The sequence below is a fragment of the Rhynchophorus ferrugineus genome, unplaced genomic scaffold (genome assembly GCF_030347505.1).
Source record: "Rhynchophorus ferrugineus isolate W39M unplaced genomic scaffold, kcgeb_rfMv2 rfM11, whole genome shotgun sequence".
NCBI classification, from domain to species: Eukaryota; Metazoa; Arthropoda; class Insecta; order Coleoptera; family Curculionidae; genus Rhynchophorus; species Rhynchophorus ferrugineus.
This window is the reverse complement of record NW_027472590.1, coordinates 2,049,634-2,072,862: the sequence shown is the minus strand read 5'-3', so window position 1 is coordinate 2,072,862 and position 23,229 is coordinate 2,049,634. Positions and strand designations below refer to the sequence as shown.

The following is a 23,229-nucleotide window of genomic DNA, read 5'->3' as shown; positions in this document are numbered from 1 at the left end:
ATCTTTTGAAGGTTAGGGCTAACTAAAAGACAAATGGATTTAATTCTAGTAGCGCCATCTATATGTCAGGCCGGGGACTTTACAATTGACTTGTTACATAATATATTACTATTAATTCGCTAGATTGCTGCAATAAATAATCAGAAAAACAGGTTCTTCTGCCAGTTTATGGTTTCAGGGCTGCAGGTAAGCCCTCTGGCGGTCGATACGCTTGATGATAACGCGGTTACGGGTGCGCCCGTTTAAGTTCCTGCCATGTATCTCAACGTTTCGCGACCGAAGTGCCCCGGAACCCCGGTCGCTATCGGGTAACCCGCCCGCCGATGGCGCGGGGGGGAACGACGACCGAGGGGGAGGCTTAGGTAGAGACCGGATGGTGGTGGGAGAATTCGCGAGCCGTCGCCGCCCCCGCTGCCTCCGCCGCCGCCACCATCGTCGAGGCAGTCGTAGCTCGACCTCAGTCCGTGCCGGCCGACCACAGAGTCGCGCGTCTCCTGCTACTGCTATTGGCATGCTGGTGTTGGAATTAACGGCGTACCGATCACTTTCACTCCTTGTCGGTTATGTGCTGCTGCTGCTGCCGCGGCCGCTGCCAATCGTTACGTAAACCGTCGGTACCCTCTCGGGTGTGTTAGTGAGATTCTGTGTTTGGTGTCTCCGCCGCCCCCCTTTCCCGCCCCGAGTCGCGCCGATCGGACCCACAGGTCGTTGCCGATTAACCCGCCGATCGATCGACACACCGAAAAGGGGACCCACCGTTGGACCGGGTCCCGCTGGACCATCTCTAGGTAGATATAGCTTGCAGGCTGTTGCTGCCGCCGCCGCAGCTGCTGCGGTTCACTCAACCCGGCGTTCTTTGTCCTCGAACGCGCATGTTTTGTATGTTGCTTCGGTCGACGATTGAAGAAGTATCGTATGCCTCGAAAAATCTTCCACAAGGCGATCCACATTGGTCGTCGGAACTTGTTGGTAAAACAAAAGCTTGTTATATTCCGACAGGGCTGAATATCTACCCAATAACCGGCACAGCAAAATACTTCACCTTGATTTCTACACATGTTTTCTTTGTTTTAATACGATTAAGCGTTATACAACGTAGGGCAAAAGTCTCGCTACTATTTTGATTGACTATAACTTTGCTCAAAGAAAAGATAAATAAATGTGGTTTTCATAAAAAGTTTATTTGGTCTTTACGTATTTATTTCGCTATGATTGAAAAATTATATCGGATAAATAGCGACCGCGATTCGCTATGCAACTTTCGGCTCTTTTTAAGGCATTTTTCCTGACATCCTTCAACACCTGAGGCTGAATTTCTTCAATTTCGTGACGAATATTGTCTTTAAGATGTTGAATCGTTTGGGGCTTATTCACATAAATTTTTGATTTTAAAAAACCCCGTAAGAAAAAATCTGGTGCTGTTAAATCCGGATATCTGGCTGGCCAAGCTAAATCTCCACGTCGCGAAATTGGTCTTCGTGGAAAAACATCATTCAATAATTGAATATTTGAACGAGCTGTGTGCGCTGTTCTGTGCCCCATCTTGTTAAAACCACATGTTCTCTAGTCCTTGGTCTTCCTTTTCAGGCATAAGAAAATTTCGAATCATGGCTTGGTACCGTTTAGTAGTAACAGTAACTGCAACACTTTGGTTATTTTCAAAAAAATAGGGACCAATGATGTTTCCAGCATGAATACCACACCATACAGTTGTTTTTAGTGGATGCAATCACGTTTCATGAATTAATTGAGGATTCTGTGTTCCCCAAAACCGACAGTTCTGTTTATTGATGTCACCACTTTTCAAAATTCGCCTTAAACTGCGTGAAGAAATGTTTAACTGGGAACCACGTCTCCGAATTGATGTTTCTGGAGATTCTGCAACACTATCGCGTACCAGACCCGCATTTTCAGCGTTACGAGACGTCCGTTGTCTTCCAGAACGAGGCTTGTCTGCTGTCGTATCGTACTGTCGAAAATTCGCATGTAAACGATAAATTGTGGTTTTGTGGGGCACTGGACGATTAGGATATTTTTAACGCAATTTCCGCCGAGTGGCAATAAATGAACGATTAGTTTCAATAAATATTGTCACTATTTCTGTTCGTTCTTGTGGCGTATATTTATCCATAATAAAATTTGGACATCTACACAACAATGGTTGAAACGAAACAGAGCTAAACGTCACATAACCAGGATAGGGCGCAATCAAAATACTAGCGGGACTTTTGCTCCACCTGTTACAACAACAAAATCTCTGAGAATTATAATTTTGTGAAATATACCATTACAACTATTAGGCCTATATATTAGTTATTGTGAAAATTCGGTAGGATGTATTTTATCTCCCCCTCACCGTCCTTATGTATAGCATTCGAACTTCACAACAATCGGTATAAGCGATAATCAAAAGAAACAATGTCTGGTGAATATAGCGGGTCGAGTGGAACACATTATTTGAATAATTTGAAGTCGATTTTCACTAGATTAGTATTATATGACAGTAACTGTTTCCATTACAATAGAGAAAGCAAATCCTCTATGATGGCTAGGTTTGGATTAATCTTTCCATTTTTTTTAATTAGTTATTTTGGGAGGATATATTCAAAAATCAACTGATATGTTTTCGATTAAGATCTCTATTACTTTTCTTTGAATTCAACCAGAAAACAAACAAAACAAAATCCCTCTCAAATGATGTTTTGTCGACACTTAACTACACTGTTTCGAAGGAGCTTTGTCTCTTCAACCTCCGTAGCCCTCCATTGTCCAGTAGTTGTAACACTTTGGTGACCGTACGTACTTTGCAGACGTCTTTTTTGAACATGCTCGTTGCTAATTTGCAACGGCTGGCATTGGTTCAAGGACACTACCTCGTGGTATGCCCACAACAGTAGTATTCGTTACGTTTGTAACAACTACAATATTTAAGAATTTAGATTATTTGTGTAATTCATAGTTCCAGTGATTTAGTCTTAAACGTGTCAAACCACCTTGTCTCTTGATGTGGTAACTTGTCCTCCTATGAGAAACTATTATTAATAGACGTACATAAGAAGAAGGATCGACAGAAAGTTAACAGAATCAATCAGTAAACATCAAGTCTCAATTAACTACAATAATAAACCACTTATAACATCCGAATAACATCACGTCCAATGCACTAGCCAATTGTTGTCAACTGAAGAGCAATTTTTTAATATAAAGGCATAACTTTCTTTTTCTTTATACTTAGATGATACATATATAAAACCAATTTTCTATAGAGATCAACTTTCTTTTATAATTGGCATCAAGGAGACGTTGATTGAATAGTACAAAATGAACATGTCGTGTCCAGAGGCTAAAAGTAATGAACAAGTTGAAAATCTCAAGTCAAACAAGTCAACAAATATTGTTAACTTTCTTCATTGATGTAAACGTTCAAGTATTGATTTCTGTGCAGCATAATCATTATGGACAGTTGCTACTGATAGAAATAGATTTATTTCAACTGGATTTCAGGAGAGGAAAAGATTCTGAAGCCTAACAACTTTCGTCATATATTCTGGAATTCTTGAAAACACATAAAAAATAATATAGGGAAAATGACATCATCATATAGTCATCCATTCACTTAGCATAACATCTCTATTCCTATTTATGGAGAACATTTATGATGATAAATTAAAAAATACCCTAATATTTTCTAGATTTCAAAGAAAAGAATGTTTTCTATATATTTTGTTGCCAAACCAAACAATTTCGATCCTTTCTATTACTATAATATTAAATTTACTCACTTACTATTGATTACACACTATCAGACTTGTTTTCTGCTAAATTACGATTACTTTCTTTCACTTTTGATTCATTCCGTTAATGACAAACAGCTCTGCTACTAATTGATTACAGACAATGAAACAAAAAAAGAGAATCAATTTATTACGACGCCGAACTGAGGTAATAGAAAATTACGAATGACATAATAAGTATAATGGCCGAGCTGAATTAGAATAATCTCTATCGCTGAACTAGATTTTAACGAAGCTGTTAATGTATTAATGAAGACATAAATATAGTTTCGCTTTCATTAAGTGTTTGCATATAATCCGATTATTTTTTCAGTTTAAAATGGAATTCATTTAGAAAAATTGGCACAATATATATTGATCACTTTTTCCTATATTTCTGGTAATACGGTGTCGAAAGGGCGATGATGGTTGGCAACTATCGAGTCATTGATACATTTTCGCACTTCCTCAACAGTTTGCCCGACAAATCCATGCTTTTTGTGCTTGGTATTGTCACAGCAGACTGTAGAGTATCACTTTTCATCACCAATCAGAATGCGCTATATGTAACTTCTTTTTTTGCCTGACAAGCAATAACATCGCAATGTTGAAACCATTCGAACTGACATGTTCAATCGATTCATGTGCTGGCCATTTTTCTTCATTTTGTGTCTTTTCCATGGTACGTAGACTTCTGGAAATAGTTGATTGATTTGTTAACTGCTCTGGAAGTCTAGGTATATATCTAAGAGGATCCATCGGACCTATCTAGTCTCTGGTGTAATAATGTTTATATATTAACATTGCCATTTTTCTATTAAATATACATCACTACACTAGACTATACAAATGAAATGGTTTGATTTCTTTGAGTCTGTGTCCTGTTTTTGTGTTATCCAAGAATTGTAAAGAATTGTATTACTTCGATATTGACATCAGAATGCAGTCTATCGTCATGATTCCTTGCAATTCTCTTGATTTCCTGACTAACAGTCAATATCTAACACAAGCTAAATAGCGCAGCTTGGTCAAAATCCCACAGAAATCTGTTAATACATAGCAGTTGAGGTAAACAGTGAAGCAACTTTTAAAGTTACTGCGTGGGAACTTCAAACGTCACTGATAAAACAATCTGAAATTTAAAGGCTTAAAAAATCCTTTAAACATACAGTGCAACACCAAAAGAAGAAAACCCGTCAAACCAAGAAGAATTACATATAACAGGTCAATTGAAGGGTACCCGGCCTGGCACATAGATGGCGCTATTAGATTTAAATCCATATGTTTTTTAGTTAGCCCTAACCTTCACAAGATCTGCTGTTGGATCATTAATTTGTGAATTATAGCATTTTGAGTGAAGCAACTTTTGTTATTGTAAAAAAAAATGGATAACAAGGAATTTCGCGTGTTGATAAAATATTGCTTTTTGAAGGGAAAATACGGTTGAAGCAAAAATTGGATTGATATGCTACGTTTAGACGTGGTGAAATGAGCACCGAAGACGGTGAACGCAGTGGACGCCCAAAAGAGGTTGTTACCGACGAAAACATTTAAAAAATCCACAAAATGATTTTGAATGACCGTAAATTGAAATTGGATGAAATAGCAGAAACCATAAAGATATCAACTGGACGTGTACATCATATCATGTACGAATATTTGGGTATGAGAAAGCTCTGTGTAAAGTGGGTGTCGCGCGAGCTCACTTTTGACCAAAAACAACGACGAGTTGATGATTCGGAGCAGTGTTTGAAGATGATCTAGCGTAATAAACCCGAGTTTTTGCGTCGATATGTGACAATGGATGTAGCATGGTTCCATAATTTCACTCCGAAATCCAATCGACAGTCATCCGAGTGGACTGCACACGATGAACCCGCTCCAAAGCGTGGGAAAACGCAACAGTCAGCTGGTAAGGTTATAGCGTCTGTATTTTGGGATGAATTATGAATTATGTTGAATAAAAAAAATAAGTTTTGCAAAAAAATGTGTTTTACTATGGTAGGCCGAGGACTTTCCAATTGACCTGTTATTTGGTCGAGGTGTGACCTATAAAAACGAAATTAGTTATGTGCCAATACATATCGCGTAGAATTCGAACGTTTGACATCGTTATGGGTATTCAAAATCTTCTCTAAACATGTCAAAGGTATTAAAATGCTCCAGAAACGATCGCAGGACTGACCGATCGACCATATTATGAATTTATTTTCTTTGGTTAACCGTGAAAATATTATTGTAATCATTATAGAAATATTTGAAATGTTTCCGTCGATATGTTCTTACTTTACTGTCGGTGGCTATTTATACGAGCAATGCTATGTAGCGGAATTTTTTTAGTGAAAATATTTCTTGTTTTTAAGCCAAACACAAAAGATATATGTGAGTAGGCTCGTTATATAAACGTATTAGTATTAGAACTGATGTTTTTTGGAAATGTTTTTCTAATCGGTCTTTTAATCTGAAGCTTCTTAGATCAATTTCTCATACAAATTTTAAATAAAAATTCGTGGTAGTCATATCTCGGACATTCTTGAAAAACAGTTTTGCCATTCGTTGAAGCATCATCGCATTTCCATCGATATATCTTCATTTAAATCAAAATTGACGAAAAACCAGGATATAGATGAAGTATATTTATACAATAAGAGAAAGTTATAATGAAGGGACAGCTAGAATATAAAAAATCAAGATTGGAAAGTAAAGGGAGGACGCGTAAATTCACTCACATATCTGGGAAAGGATATTGAAATTAACAGAGGACTGGAAGACGAAATTAATTTCAGAATAGGAAATACTATGATATCATGGACAAATAAAATATAAAAATATACAAATGATGGTGCAAAAGAACATTAAAATAAAATCCAAGTAGCCGGAATTTAAAGAGAGTCTTTTAGAAAACTGGGAAAAGTGACAAAGATGGACATGAATAATAGAATATAGAAACACAGAACAATTCGGACAGAGACTAGGAATAATTCTTTATTTTCATAACTCCTACAATTTTCATTAACTTGCGATTATCAATGGAAATGACAGAAAGAAAATAGCAAAAAATAAAAAATGTTCACGAATAATATATGAAAACCTCTCAGATAAAGATGAAACTACCAAAATATATGCATGTTAAGGTGACAAACATTTTTTGAAAATACACTTTTCATTATGTAACTCTAAAACTAAGGGCTATATAAAAATTATTATACCGCCATTCGATTCAGCGTTAAATTCTTTATAATCCCTGAAACTTTCATTATTATACTACCACTCGAAATCCCTAAAACTTTCATTACTGTGTGATTATTCGATCGAAAATGACAGCAAGAAACTTGAAAATGGCAAAAAAATTGCAAATTTTCACGACTATATATATGGAAAAAGTGTCAAAATTTTTTACCTCTCATATATTAATGAAACTAGCAAAATATATGTGTTTTGAGATGAAAGAAACGATAATCCAAGTTAAATTACTTTAGAGTTTATAGTTTTTAAGATATCTGGCATAAAAAATCTACCCATTTTTTGAAAATATACTTTTCAATATGTAACTCTAAAACTAAGGGCTGTATAAAAATTATTGTAGTACCACTCGATTCAGCGTAAAATTCTTTATAATCCCTGAAACTTTCATTATTATGTGATTATTTGAACAAAAATGACAGCAAGAAGCTTGAAAATGGCAAAAATCGCAAATTTTCACGATATGGAAAAAGTGTCAAAATTTTTTACCTCTCAGATATAAATGAAACTAGCAAAATATATGTGTTTTGAGATGAAAGAAACGATAATCCAAGTTAAATTACTTTAGAGTTTATAGTTTTTAAGATATCTGACATAAACAGAAATCCAGAAATTTTTTGAAAATACACTTTTCATTATGTAACTCTAAAACTAAGGGCTGTATAAAAATATTGTAGTACCACTCGATTCAGCGTAAAATTCTTTATAATCCCTGAAACTTTCATTATTATGTGATTATTTGAACAAAAATGACAGCAAGAAGCTTGAAAATGGCAAAAATCGCAAATTTTCACGATATGGAAAAAGTGTCAAAATTTTTTACCTCTCAGATATAAATGAAACTAGCAAAATATATGTGTTTTGAGATGAAAGAAACGATAATCCAAGTTAAATTACTTTAGAGTTTATAGTTTTTAAGATATCTGACATAAACAGAAATCCAGAAATTTTTTGAAAATACACTTTTCATTATGTAACTCTAAAACTAAGGGCTGTATAAAAATATTGTAGTACCACTCGATTCAGTGTAAAATTCTTTATAATCCCTGAAACTTTCATTATTATGTGATTATTTGAACAAAAATGACAGCAAGAAGCTTGAAAATGGCAAAAATCGCAAATTTTCACGATATGGAAAAAGTGTCAAAATTTTTTACCTCTCAGATATAAATGAAACTAGCAAAATATATGTGTTTTGAGATGAAAGAAACGATAATCCAAGTTAAATTACTTTAGAGTTTATAGTTTTTAAGATATCTGACATAAACAGAAATCCAGAAATTTTTTGAAAATACACTTTTCATTATGTAACTCTAAAACTAAGGGCTGTATAAAAATATTGTAGTACCACTCGATTCAGCGTAAAATTCTTTATAATCCCTGAAACTTTCATTATTATGTGATTATTTGAACAAAAATGACAGCAAGAAGCTTGAAAATGGCAAAAATCGCAAATTTTCACGATATGGAAAAAGTGTCAAAATTTTTTACCTCTCAGATATAAATGAAACTAGCAAAATATATGTGTTTTGAGATGAAAGAAACGATAATCCAAGTTAAATTACTTTAGAGTTTATAGTTTTTAAGATATCTGACATAAACAGAAATCCAGAAATTTTTTGAAAATACACTTTTCATTATGTAACTCTAAAACTAAGGGCTGTATAAAAATATTGTAGTACCACTCGATTCAGTGTAAAATTCTTTATAATCCCTGAAACTTTCATTATTATGTGATTATTTGAACAAAAATGACAGCAAGAAGCTTGAAAATGGCAAAAATCGCAAATTTTCACGATATGGAAAAAGTGTCAAAATTTTTTACCTCTCAGATATAAATGAAACTAGCAAAATATATGTGTTTTGAGATGAAAGAAACGATAATCCAAGTTAAATTACTTTAGAGTTTATAGTTTTTAAGATATCTGACATAAACAGAAATCCAGAAATTTTTTGAAAATACACTTTTCATTATGTAACTCTAAAACTAAGGGCTGTATAAAAATATTGTAGTACCACTCGATTCAGCGTAAAATTCTTTATAATCCCTGAAACTTTCATTATTATGTGATTATTTGAACAAAAATGACAGCAAGAAGCTTGAAAATGGCAAAAATCGCAAATTTTCACGATATGGAAAAAGTGTCAAAATTTTTTACCTCTCAGATATAAATGAAACTAGCAAAATATATGTGTTTTGAGATGAAAGAAACGATAATCCAAGTTAAATTACTTTAGAGTTTATAGTTTTTAAGATATCTGACATAAACAGAAATCCAGAAATTTTTTGAAAATACACTTTTCATTATGTAACTCTAAAACTAAGGGCTGTATAAAAATATTGTAGTACCACTCGATTCAGCGTAAAATTCTTTATAATCCCTGAAACTTTCATTAATATGTGATTATTTGAACAAAAATGACCGCAAGAAGCTTGAAAATGGCAAAAATCGCAAATTTTCACGACATATATGGAAAAAGTGTCAAATTTTTTTACCTCTCAGATATAAATGAAACTAGCAAAATAAATGTGTTTTGAGATGAAAGAAACGATAATCCAAGTTAAATTACTTTAGAGTTTATAGTTTTTAAGATATCTGACATAAACAGAAATCCAGACATTTTTTGAAAATACACTTTTCATTATGTAACTCTAAAACTAAGGGCTGTATAAAAATATTGTAGTACCACTCGATTCAGCGTAAAATTCTTTATAATCCCTGAAACTTTCATTATTATGTGATTATTTGAACAAAAATGACAACAAGAAGCTTGAAAATGGCAAAAAATCGCACATTTTCACGACTATATATATGGAAAAATGCCAAAATATTTTACCTCTCAGATATAATTGAAACTAGCAAAATAAATGTGTTTTGAGATGAAAGAAACGATAATCCAAGTTAAATTGCTTTAGAGTTTATAGTTTTTAAGATATCTGACATAAACAGAAATCCAGACATTTTTTGAAAATACACCTTTCATTATGTAACTCTAAAACTAAGGGCTGTATAAAAATTATTATATCGCCATTCGATTCAGCGTAAAATTCTTTATAATCACCGAAACTTTCATTACTACGTGATTATTTGAACGAAAATGACAGCAAGAAACTTAAAAATGGCAAAAAATCGCAAATTTTCACGACTATATATATGGAAAAAGTGCCAAAATTTTTTACCTCTCAGATATAAATGAAACTAGCAAAATATATGTGTTTTGAGATGAAAGAAACGATAATCCAAGTTAAATTACTTTAGAGTTTATAGTTTTTAAGATATCTGACATAAACAGAAATCCAGAAATTTTTTGAAAATACACTTTTCATTATGTAACTCTAAAACTAAGGGCTGTATAAAAATATTGTAGTACCACTCGATTCAGCGTAAAATTCTTTATAATCCCTGAAACTTTCATTAATATGTGATTATTTGAACAAAAATGACCGCAAGAAGCTTGAAAATGGCAAAAATCGCAAATTTTCACGACATATATGGAAAAAGTGTCAAATTTTTTTACCTCTCAGATATAAATGAAACTAGCAAAATAAATGTGTTTTGAGATGAAAGAAACGATAATCCAAGTTAAATTACTTTAGAGTTTATAGTTTTTAAGATATCTGACATAAACAGAAATCCAGAAATTTTTTGAAAATACACTTTTCATTATGTAACTCTAAAACTAAGGGCTGTATAAAAATATTGTAGTACCACTCGATTCAGTGTAAAATTCTTTATAATCCCTGAAACTTTCATTATTATGTGATTATTTGAACAAAAATGACAGCAAGAAACTTAAAAATGGCAAAAAATCGCACATTTTCACGACTATATATATGGAAAAAGTGTCAAAATTTTTTACCTCTCAGATATAAATGAAACTAGCAAAATATATGTGTTTTGAGATGAAAGAAACGATAATCCAAGTTAAATTACTTTAGAGTTTATAGTTTTTAAGATATCTGACATAAACAGAAATCCAGAAATTTTTTGAAAATACACTTTTCATTATGTAACTCTAAAACTAAGGGCTGTATAAAAATATTGTAGTACCACTCGATTCAGCGTAAAATTCTTTATAATCCCTGAAACTTTCATTAATATGTGATTATTTGAACAAAAATGACCGCAAGAAGCTTGAAAATGGCAAAAATCGCAAATTTTCACGACATATATGGAAAAAGTGTCAAATTTTTTTACCTCTCAGATATAAATGAAACTAGCAAAATAAATGTGTTTTGAGATGAAAGAAACGATAATCCAAGTTAAATTACTTTAGAGTTTATAGTTTTTAAGATATCTGACATAAACAGAAATCCAGAAATTTTTTGAAAATACACTTTTCATTATGTAACTCTAAAACTAAGGGCTGTATAAAAATATTGTAGTACCACTCGATTCAGTGTAAAATTCTTTATAATCCCTGAAACTTTCATTATTATGTGATTATTTGAACAAAAATGACAGCAAGAAACTTAAAAATGGCAAAAAATCGCAAATTTTCACGACTATATATATGGAAAAAGTGTCAAAATTTTTTACCTCTCAGATATAAATGAAACTAGCAAAATATATGTGTTTTGAGATGAAAGAAACGATAATCCAAGTTAAATTACTTTAGAGTTTATAGTTTTTAAGATATCTGACATAAACAGAAATCCAGAAATTTTTTGAAAATACACTTTTCATTATGTAACTCTAAAACTAAGGGCTGTATAAAAATATTGTAGTACCACTCGATTCAGCGTAAAATTCTTTATAATCCCTGAAACTTTCATTAATATGTGATTATTTGAACAAAAATGACCGCAAGAAGCTTGAAAATGGCAAAAATCGCAAATTTTCACGACATATATGGAAAAAGTGTCAAATTTTTTTACCTCTCAGATATAAATGAAACTAGCAAAATAAATGTGTTTTGAGATGAAAGAAACGATAATCCAAGTTAAATTACTTTAGAGTTTATAGTTTTTAAGATATCTGACATAAACAGAAATCCAGAAATTTTTTGAAAATACACTTTTCATTATGTAACTCTAAAACTAAGGGCTGTATAAAAATATTGTAGTACCACTCGATTCAGTGTAAAATTGTTTATAATCCCCGAAACTTTCATTACTACGTGATTATTTGAACGAAAATGACAGCAAGAAACTTAAAAATGGCAAAAAATCGCAAATTTTCACGACTATATATATGGAAAAAGTGTCAAAATTTTTTACCTCTCAGATATAAATGAAACTAGCAAAATATATGTGTTTTGAGATGAAAGAAACGATAATCCAAGTTAAATTACTTTAGAGTTTATAGTTTTTAAGATATCTGACATAAACAGAAATCCAGACATTTTTTGAAAATACACTTTTCATTATGTAACTCTAAAACTAAGGGCTGTATAAAAATATTGTAGTACCACTCGATTCAGCGTAAAATTCTTTATAATCCCTGAAACTTTCATTAATATGTGATTATTTGAACAAAAATGACCGCAAGAAGCTTGAAAATGGCAAAAATCGCAAATTTTCACGACATATATGGAAAAAGTGTCAAATTTTTTTACCTCTCAGATATAAATGAAACTAGCAAAATAAATGTGTTTTGAGATGAAAGAAACGATAATCCAAGTTAAATTACTTTAGAGTTTATAGTTTTTAAGATATCTGACATAAACAGAAATCCAGAAATTTTTTGAAAATACACTTTTCATTATGTAACTCTAAAACTAAGGGCTGTATAAAAATATTGTAGTACCACTCGATTCAGCGTAAAATTCTTTATAATCCCTGAAACTTTCATTAATATGTGATTATTTGAACAAAAATGACCGCAAGAAGCTTGAAAATGGCAAAAATCGCAAATTTTCACGACATATATGGAAAAAGTGTCAAATTTTTTTACCTCTCAGATATAAATGAAACTAGCAAAATAAATGTGTTTTGAGATGAAAGAAACGATAATCCAAGTTAAATTACTTTAGAGTTTATAGTTTTTAAGATATCTGACATAAACAGAAATCCAGAAATTTTTTGAAAATACACTTTTCATTATGTAACTCTAAAACTAAGGGCTGTATAAAAATATTGTAGTACCACTCGATTCAGCGTAAAATTCTTTATAATCCCTGAAACTTTCATTAATATGTGATTATTTGAACAAAAATGACCGCAAGAAGCTTGAAAATGGCAAAAATCGCAAATTTTCACGACATATATGGAAAAAGTGTCAAATTTTTTTACCTCTCAGATATAAATGAAACTAGCAAAATAAATGTGTTTTGAGATGAAAGAAACGATAATCCAAGTTAAATTACTTTAGAGTTTATAGTTTTTAAGATATCTGACATAAACAGAAATCCAGAAATTTTTTGAAAATACACTTTTCATTATGTAACTCTAAAACTAAGGGCTGTATAAAAATATTGTAGTACCACTCGATTCAGCGTAAAATTCTTTATAATCCCTGAAACTTTCATTAATATGTGATTATTTGAACAAAAATGACCGCAAGAAGCTTGAAAATGGCAAAAATCGCAAATTTTCACGACATATATGGAAAAAGTGTCAAATTTTTTTACCTCTCAGATATAAATGAAACTAGCAAAATAAATGTGTTTTGAGATGAAAGAAACGATAATCCAAGTTAAATTACTTTAGAGTTTATAGTTTTTAAGATATCTGACATAAACAGAAATCCAGAAATTTTTTGAAAATACACTTTTCATTATGTAACTCTAAAACTAAGGGCTGTATAAAAATATTGTAGTACCACTCGATTCAGTGTAAAATTCTTTATAATCCCTGAAACTTTCATTATTATGTGATTATTTGAACAAAAATGACAGCAAGAAACTTAAAAATGGCAAAAAATCGCAAATTTTCACGACTATATATATGGAAAAAGTGTCAAAATTTTTTACCTCTCAGATATAAATGAAACTAGCAAAATATATGTGTTTTGAGATGAAAGAAACGATAATCCAAGTTAAATTACTTTAGAGTTTATAGTTTTTAAGATATCTGACATAAACAGAAATCCAGAAATTTTTTGAAAATACACTTTTCATTATGTAACTCTAAAACTAAGGGCTGTATAAAAATATTGTAGTACCACTCGATTCAGCGTAAAATTCTTTATAATCCCTGAAACTTTCATTAATATATGATTATTTGAACAAAAATGACCGCAAGAAGCTTGAAAATGGCAAAAATCGCAAATTTTCACGACATATATGGAAAAAGTGTCAAATTTTTTTACCTCTCAGATATAAATGAAACTAGCAAAATAAATGTGTTTTGAGATGAAAGAAACGATAATCCAAGTTAAATTACTTTAGAGTTTATAGTTTTTAAGATATCTGACATAAACAGAAATCCAGAAATTTTTTGAAAATACACTTTTCATTATGTAACTCTAAAACTAAGGGCTGTATAAAAATATTGTAGTACCACTCGATTCAGCGTAAAATTCTTTATAATCCCTGAAACTTTCATTATTATGTGATTATTTGAACAAAAATGACAGCAAGAAACTTGAAAATGGCAAAAAATCGCACATTTTCACGACTATATATATGGAAAAATGCCAAAATTTTTTACCTCTCAGATATAATTGAAACTAGCAAAATAAATGTGTTTTGAGATGAAAGAAACGATAATCCAAGTTAAATTGCTTTAGAGTTTATAGTTTTTAAGATATCTGACATAAACAGAAATCCAGACATTTTTTGAAAATAGACTTTTCGTTATGTAACTCTAAAACTAACGTCTGCATAAAAATTATTATATCGCCATTCGAAATCCCTGAAACTTTCATTATTATGTGATTATTTGAACAAAAATGACAGCAAGAAACTTGAAAATGACAAAAAATCGCAGATTTTCACGACTATATATATGGAAAAAGTGTCAAAATTTTTTACCTCTCAGATATAAATGAAACTAGCTAAATATATGTGTTTTGAGATGAAAGAAACGATAATCCAAGTTAAATTACTTTAGAGTTTATAGTTTTTAAGATATCTGACATAAACAGAAATCCAGAAATTTTTTGAAAATACACTTTTCATTATGTAACTCTAAAACTAAGGGCTATATAAAAATTATTATATCGCCATTCGATTCAGCGTTAAATTCTTTATAATCCCTGAAACTTTCATTATTATGTGATTATTTGAACAAAAATGACAGCAAGAAGCTTGAAAATGGCAAAAAATCGCAGATTTTCACGACTATATATATGGAAAAAGTGTCAAAATTTTTTACCTCTCATATATTAATGAAACTAGCAAAATATATGTGTTTTGAGATGAAAGAAACGATAATCCAAGTTAAATTACTTTAGAGTTTATAGTTTTTAAGATATCTGACATAAACAGAAATCCAGACATTTTTTGAAAATACACCTTTCATTATGTAACTCTAAAACTAAGGGCTGTATAAAAATTATTATATCGCCATTCGATTCAGCGTAAAATTCTTTATAATCACCGAAACTTTCATTATTATGTGATTATTTGAACAAAAATGACAACAAGAAGCTTGAAAATGGCAAAAAATCGCACATTTTCACGACTATATATATGGAAAAATGCCAAAATATTTTACCTCTCAGATATAATTGAAACTATCCAAATATATATTTTTTGAGATGAAAGAAACGAAAATCAAAGTTAAATTGCTTTAGAGTTTATAGTTTTTAATATATCTGACATAAACAGAAATCCAGAAATTTTTTGAAAATACACTTTTCATTATGTAACTCTAAAACTAAAGGCTGTATAAAAATATTGTAGTACCACTCGATTCAGCGTAAAATTCTTTATAATCACCGAAACTTTCATTACTACGTGATTATTTGAACGAAAATGACAGCAAGAAACTTAAAAATGGCAAAAAATCGCAAATTTTCACGACTATATATATGGAAAAAGTGCCAAAATTTTTTACCTCTCAGATATAAATGAAACTGTCAAAATATGTGTATTTTGAGATGAAAGAAACGATAATCCAAGTTAAATTACTTTAGAGTTTATAGTTTTTGAGATGAGTGATAATGTACTTTTCGTTGAATAGCTTAAAAGCTGAAGATTGTAGTAACATTATTATACCGCCATTCTCTTCAATGTAAAAGTCTACAAATTATTTAGTAACGCATTTTTAACGTAGAAGTACTATTAATGTTCTTGATCGTTTGATTCTCTTTTGGCATTTGTTTAATAAGGAAAAAATGACAGACAGCTTAATACTATTCTATTTACGAACAAACCTAAATTAGCACACAATCGAATATTCTGATCAAAGCATCCTTATTTAAATCAGAGTTACAAAGGAACGCCCGCACAACATCAGAAAAGTAAATTAAACTTTATCGATATCATAACAAAGAGACTGATAATGACTGATTAGCATTATCAATTTTCACGAAATCACAATCAAAATAAAGGATTCTGCCTATATTATACAAAAATTCATCACAGTCAAATTAGATAAAAAAGAATCAATCGATGTTCGATTAACTAACCAATGTTCCGATTGTTTTCCATCGTGTACGCTTTGTTTTCGCATAAAATCAGTCTATTTCCTCACATTTTTCTAGAAACGAAGCGATAAGATTAAATGGTATTGTCGTTAAACGGTAAATAAATAAAATTCATCAAGATATTGTACCTATTAAATATAAAAATAATAGATAAAATATGTATATAAGATTTTTTAGCCAATAAAAAACGGAAATAATAAGATTTCCTCTCAAAGTAATCCAACAGGTGCTGAATAACTTTCTTCAATATGCTTTTATATTCACCAAGAAGATATGGTCTCTTGAAAAAGAGTTTTTCGACATTTTTCATCACCAAATACTTGATTTTCTTGGCTGTGTGATGATAATAAGGACATTTTTCGTTTTTCACGGTTTTTTATAGTTTTTAAACTAATTTACTCCAGGCGCCTTTTGCTCTCGGTGGAACGTCATTACCAAATAATAATACCAAACAACAGTTTGATCGATTTCGAAGGAAAATCTCTTTTAAAACAAATTTAAAGCCACTTACAGATGGGATCCACTGGGAGACCCACACAAGATATATATTTTGAGTTCGATAAGAGATATTATTGTTAGTCCATTAATTGAGAGGGACTTTATAGAGACAGTATCCTGTTAAGAAGTCTGAATAAAACTTTGTTTGAGATTCTGAATTTAAGACAACTATAGAACCAACATTTAAACAAAAGCACACTGAAGGCCATTATAAAATCATGGTTGGATCGTATAAGTCAGCTCAGGAGCTAATTAGAACATAGGAACTGCAAAAAAGTATTAAGACCAGTTCTTTGATATGCAAAAAAGGAGTTATTATCTTCAATAACCCATCTAGTAAAAAATCGAGGCTTCAGATTAATAACAGAAATAATACCATGTTAGACAAAAAGCAAAACAGATAATGGTACACCATATTGGCCAGATTTAGATTCCCTTGAAAATATTGCTTTCAATGACGTAATTAGAATACCATTGGAGTTCAGTGATTTTATATCGCATAATAAAGTGTTTTCTGAACCATAAAACCGTATTCTCATCGAACTTGTTTTTATCAAAACCCGCAAAACGAATTTTAAATATATAAATAGAACTAGTCGGACGATAATCCTGAACATTAACTAGACTAACACACACACGCCTAATCAGCTAAACAAGATTTAAATCTTAACAGAGATCCGCACGTTATTAAACAATCCTGCATTATCTCTCGGTAATCTTCAATACAATTCGTAGATAAGTCTTAATACTCTGTCAAATATTATTCAAAATAAACGCACCCTACGCACGACGTCATAAAACGACGACTGATAGGCACGGATAGTATCTGGACCGGACCTACAGTTTAACGTGGGCTCCGAACCACGGTCCTCGGCATTATGCCTACCGACTGACGGGTGAACAACTTAGACATCATTTCAGAAGACGTCCGGTCTTAACCAGCCTGGTTACCGGCGTGACTGGGATCATTTTCCTCGTCGGATTTTGCACTCTTGTCTAGGACAATCACAACCATAAATTGGCGACCATGCCTCAGCAGGATTCGAACCCGCGACTATCGCAACGGTAGGTGGAACGTCCTGTCGCATTTAACACTTCTCCAACCAGGTCGGCTACGATTTTTGCGTTCGTCGTGTTGGGAGTTGATTCTAGCGAAGGAAGTTGTTTAAAATATATACGAAATGAAATAGGACGTAGTATAGAATGTTTATACGATAAGCTGTGAAAGCAATAAACGCGCAATAAATAAAAAACAATTATTTACAATAGTAATATCAGTTAGGTTGTTGCTCGTGGCAATACTGAGTTGAAGGTCACAATATTCGCTGAATACGGACATTGTGCAATCAGGCTTGATATTAACTGTTGGTTCTTACTCATGAAAACCTATTTCTATCGAAAGATATTTTTTGGAGCTGTATTTTCTACCCAAAAGGTCCATTTTTCCACAGAAGTCTGTCAGAAATTTGTTAATTTTTTAACCGACTTCAAAAAAGGAGGAGGTTCTATGTTCGGCTGTATATATTTTCTTCTATGTATGTTCGTCGATTTCTCCGTCAATTATTGAACGATTTAGACCGAGGTGGTGTCATTGGAACCAAATCTGATGGGGGGAATAAGGGGAAATCGAAGGAAAACTTCAAATTTCAAAGGCATGTATAAAGTTTTCATATTTTTTTTTTAAATAATCAGATGTTTGTGTATAATGTTTTAGCTGAACTGATGTGACGGAAAATCGGAAGTAGTTCAGTGTAAAAGCTATTCAGTTTGTTTTTTAAGCACTAACCATATCATATGAAAAATCGTAGAAATATTACAGGTAACTGCTTCGACGGTGTAATGGTTAGAGCGTTCTCACAGACGGATGTCGCGAGTTCGCTTCCTGACGGGAACAACAACTTTTTGTTGTTCTAGTTTAATTAGAACATTTGTCAAATCACTTAGACTAGGTAGCGAACCCTGAGGCCTGAAGCGTTCTTTATTTTCAATCATTGTTTCTTTATTCCTATTTTTCTTCATACGGTACCTTTACTTGGCCTGCCCATGGTGATCAAATAACTGCATTTTTTGAGTAAATATCTAACACTAAGAAGAGAAAAATAAAATATTTTAACAACAAATGTTGAAACGACTTAAAAAATATTAATAAGTAACTCACTAAAAAATAAAAAATTATCTAACTTAGATTTTTAATACAAAAAAAATACATTTTCAAATAAAATATGTACATAATAACTAAATAAAAATAAACAAAAAACTTATTTGACCTATCTACTACACGTATTTTATATTCTACTATATACACAAAATTTAGCTTAATACCTACCTAAACTTATATATGTATTTACAATATTATTTTAACTACTACCAACTGATCAGTTTCAATTGATCACAAAAAAATAAACCGGCTTCAAAAATAAATGAGGAACTCACTAAAAACTAATAAACAATCAATCTTAGTTTTTCTTTTACCTAACTACTATACGTATTTTATATTCTACTATATACACACAATTTAGCTTAATACCTACCTAAACCTATTTATTCGGAACAGTGTTTGAAGATAATCAAGTGTAATAAACCCGAGTTTTTGCGTCGATATGTGACAATGGATGAAACATAGATCCAACATTTCACTCCGAAGTCAGTCCAATCGACAGTCATCCGAGTGGACTGCACACGATGAACCCGCTCCAAAGCGTGGGAAAACGCAACAGTCGGCTGGCAAGGTTATGGCGTCTGTATTTTGGGATGCGTTTCGTCGACTACCTATTGAAGAACATTCCATTGAAGAAAAAGAAAGTGCTGCTTCACCAAGACAATGCACCGTGTCACAAGTCGCTGAAAACGATGGCAGAAATCCATGAATTGGGCTTCGAATTGCTTCCTCATCCACCGTGTTCTCCCGATATGGCCTCCAGCGACTATTTCCTGTTCTTAGATCTCAAAAGAATGCTCGCTGGGAAGAAATGTTCGTCGAATGAAGAGGTGATCGCCGAAACTGAGCCGGTCGTCTATTTTGAAGCAAAGAACAAATCCTACTACAAAAATAGTATCGAAAAGTTGAAGGGTCGCTATAATCAGTGTATCACCCTTGAAGGGAATTATGTTGAATAAAAAAAACTAATTTTGCCATAAAAATGTGTTTTACTATGGTAGGCCGAGGACTTTTCAATTGATCTGTTAGTTATTAGATCCTTACTACAAACCAATACTATATAATACTAGCGACCCGCCCCGGCTTCGCACGGGTGCAATGCTGATACTAAATTAAATATACTACAGAAAAAATATAAACGTTGTATATAAAAACATAGCGGCCCGCTCCGACTTTGTACGGACATAAAATATATATGTCACTCAATGAAAACATGATTAAAATCGATCCAGTATTTTTGGTTCATTCATTACTGCCCTTGGCCTGCACGCATTAAATTTGGAGTAAAACAATTCCTCTTCCCCTATACTTACTATGAAGATTTCCTGCTATCTTTGGAATATCTAAATTCATACAATTTTTATTACATTACACATTTTTAAACGCAAATTTTAAATTTGTAATATCTCCGAAAATATTTGTTTAATCTACATGCTGTAAGGAACCATATTGATCTATATTAATTGCACACTGTATTTAAGGTACTTAATTCGATAAGGATTAATGCCGTATTGCTTAAAATAGCTTCGTAAATAAGCCGTTTTCTCATGTAAAAAGTAAACAATAAAAATGGTTAATGTGGGTTATCCCTAAAAGATAAACATATACCATCGCGGACTTTTTTGTAGACCTTTTTATGGTGTACAATACTGTAGTACATTAATTTGATCTAACTCGTAGGGTTAGGCAGCGTTTTTGCTAATTGCTAAATAAGCCTAAAAAAATAGGTTAATTTACGACATCACGTTAGAAACCTCTAAAATTAGCAATGTTGCCTTAGTATATTATGCATGTATTATACATGTAAACCTTCCTCTTGAATCACTCTATCTATTGAAAAAAACCGCATCAAAATCCGTTGCGTAGTTTTAAATATTTAAGCGCACATAGGGATATAGGGACAGAAAAGGTGACTTTGTTTTATACTATGTAGTGATGAACTTTTCATTCATCTCTTGTATTTCTATTTCGATTGAATTGCCGTACGAATGGCGATAATCATACAAACTGAAAAACTGTATGATTTTTTTTGTATCTGCATCGATTACATCGAATCGATACTGGTTCGGTACTCAGATGCGACACGAGTACCCTCGGGCATTTCGGTACTGACGCAACTGACAAAAACGTATCACAAGAAATGGAAAGTCGAATCAAAACAAAACTAGTTCTTCTGGTTCTGCTACCCGTTCCTTTCTAAGTCCGCCAGACATGGCTCTGCGTGTATGGTACCGAACTTTTTTATTCTTCTTGTCGTTCGCCTCGGTCTCCCTCGCTCGGGTCGTACCGTTCCTCCTCTCTTTCTTTCCGTCTCGCCCCCCACGAGTTACGTGTGGTTTGTATGGGTTTTTTTTGGGGTCAGGGTCACGGGATTCGAGAAAAGTCGTATCTTGGCCGAGGAAAAGCTCACTGGCGTTAGAGAGAACGGATGACGATTGCGTAAAAGTTCAGTTTTGTCACTTCCGCGGAGATTGGTAACATTGCCAATTTCCGTATCGTTGTTTTGCGCTTGAATGTTACTGTTTCACGACGAAAAAAACAGCTGTGATAACAATATATCAACGACCGGCTTCCAATAGTACGTTACATCGCAACTCCTACTTTGAAAGCTTTCTATTCATCAGAAGACGGACATCTTAATTCGGACAACGGCAATTTCGTATTTTGATCAGTTTTTCATTTTAAAAAGTCATTTGCAAAAAAAAATTAGTGTAATATGTATTAACCAACATGTTTTCCGTCACACTATGTCGAAAGAACGATATTAGTTTAGCGATAATCCAATCATCAATCCCTTTTTCGGCTACGAAAGTAAAAAAGTATACTCAGCCATATTCTTAAATGTGGCAAAAGCCTTCAGTAAGGTTTGGTATGAAGGCCTTCTTCATAAACTACAGAAAATGCTACCAAAACAACATACCGAACTATTCAAAATCGTACATTATATATAGAGTGTTTAGAATCAACAAGAAGAAGCTTATTCTACAATAAAAGAAGCTAAAGCAGGTGTACCACAAGGAAATGTACTGGGACTATTGCTATATCTACTATACACTTGTGATATACGACAAATGGAGAATATTACAATGGCTACATTTGCTGATGATACTGCGATTAGAGCTGTTGGAGACAATAGTGAAGAAACCTCACGAAAATTACAACAGGCAAGTGACAATATAAATAATTGGACACAAGCTTGGAAAATAAGAATTAATGAAAGTAAATCTGTATATGTGCAGTTCACCTATAAACAGACGGTACAAGCACCAATGACATTAAATAATACTGTCATTCCATACAGCAACAACGCTAAATATCTAGGAATGATGCAAAACTTCGCTGGAAGGAACATATAAAGAAGAAAAGAAAAGAACTGGAATTGAAATATAGGAAAATGTACTGGCTAATTGGAAGAAAATCACAATTATCAGTACATAATAAATTGCTGTTATATAAACAAATACTGAAACCTATATGGACATACGGACCATTCTCATAAGAATATTGAAGTATTGCAATTTTTGGATACCACCAGAGCAGGACACAGACTCTAAAGAATCAAATCATCTCATCTTGTGTAGTGTTCTATAGTGAGGTGCATATAATAAAAAATACAGCAGTGACATGTATAACCATTATTTCACCAGAGACTGAGATAGAGATCCTCTTAGTTATATACCTAGATTTAAGTTATCATAAAGACAAATTGTGAGACGGAAACGATTAATAACAATGTAATAATTAAATAATATAAAAAATCCCTTTTTCGCACTTCTTTATACTTCACAATTCATGCAACATGTCACCAAGAGTCATGACTCATGAGTCTTTACGTTTTAGGTTGTCCACTTTTCATCTCCAGTCACAATAAGTCACAGAAAACTCTTATTTTTTGTCTGGCAACCAATTAAAACTCTGGTATCCATTTTATATCCATTTCAATCTTTCCCATCACATGTCATCTGGAAACAATTGATTCGGCAGCTGCTAAACGGTCTGAAAATTCGTCTCAGTCAGTCTA

The 23,229-nt window shown here is 32.4% G+C and overlaps 1 protein-coding gene across 2 annotated transcripts in view; it reads left to right on the top strand.

Moving 5' to 3' along the window:
* Window positions 1-435: 435 nt before the first annotated feature.
* The window catches only part of brat (tripartite motif-containing protein brain tumor), a 114,278-nt gene continuing 91,484 nt past the window's right edge, over window positions 436-23,229 (top strand). Inside the window, exon 1 of one of the 2 annotated variants that reach the window (XM_076417991.1) lies at window positions 436-788. The gene's annotated coding sequence lies outside the window, so the exon portion shown is untranslated. The remainder of the gene's footprint in view (window positions 789-23,229) is intronic. The other variant, XM_076417993.1, reaches the window with a different exon arrangement.